Raw genomic sequence first — 893 nt, forward strand, 5'->3', positions numbered from 1 at the left:
CTTACTACCTCGTGACGGAGCGTTTCTATTTTAACCCGCGCAGCTTTTCTAGCATTTACTGTACTGGTTTAGAGGACCAGGAAACTCACAGACCAATCGCATGTGCTACAATCGTCTCATGTGACACTGCTCAGCCAATCAAATCTGTGCATACCAATGCTTGCGAGTCGAGTCCGCGAGATTCACCAGAGACGTGTTGGAAACACACCCGAATTGAGGAGACGAAAGATAAAAGAGATTTCACATGACTTTTAATCAAGAATGTACAGATTTTTACATGTACATTCCTCCCACGGGCAGTTCAAAACCAGAATATCTCATAGATCTCCAATATGCTAGCTGGAGCTCACGTTTCTCACTGAACAACAGAAAGTAGGAAAGTGGTAGCTCTGTAAGAGGAAATGAAAGAGAAGAGGAGGCATTACAGCTGTTCATTTGTTATGATGTGTTGAGTGTTTATTATATAATTGGTTAAGACTACACTTCATCACTTCAAGCTACACTTTTTATTACATTATTTCTATAAAATTAGGCACTTTAGTTTACTTAAATTTAGAATTTATTATTTGAATAGTTATTATTTATTATCCCTCCAGTTTGATGTGAAAACTGACTGAAATATTATTTGATCTGACAGTCCGTTGTTGACTAAAAACATGTGTTGATACAACTATAGGTTATAGTACTGAATGATAACGCAAGTTCGTCGTTTTGATGTTCCGGACCTTTGCTTCAGGAAATTTTCTCTAACTAGACCTCTTTGAAATCTAATTGAATACCCCTGATCTAGGTGAACCGAACAATGGTGTAATGGTTCAGTTCGACTCCCAAGACAAGACGATGCTCACCCGACTGGCCAATAGGAACGTGGCCCCGCCCATGACACAATTTTC

Source organism: Micropterus dolomieu, linkage group LG16, assembly GCF_021292245.1.
Source record: "Micropterus dolomieu isolate WLL.071019.BEF.003 ecotype Adirondacks linkage group LG16, ASM2129224v1, whole genome shotgun sequence".
Classification (NCBI taxonomy): Eukaryota; Metazoa; Chordata; class Actinopteri; order Centrarchiformes; family Centrarchidae; genus Micropterus; species Micropterus dolomieu.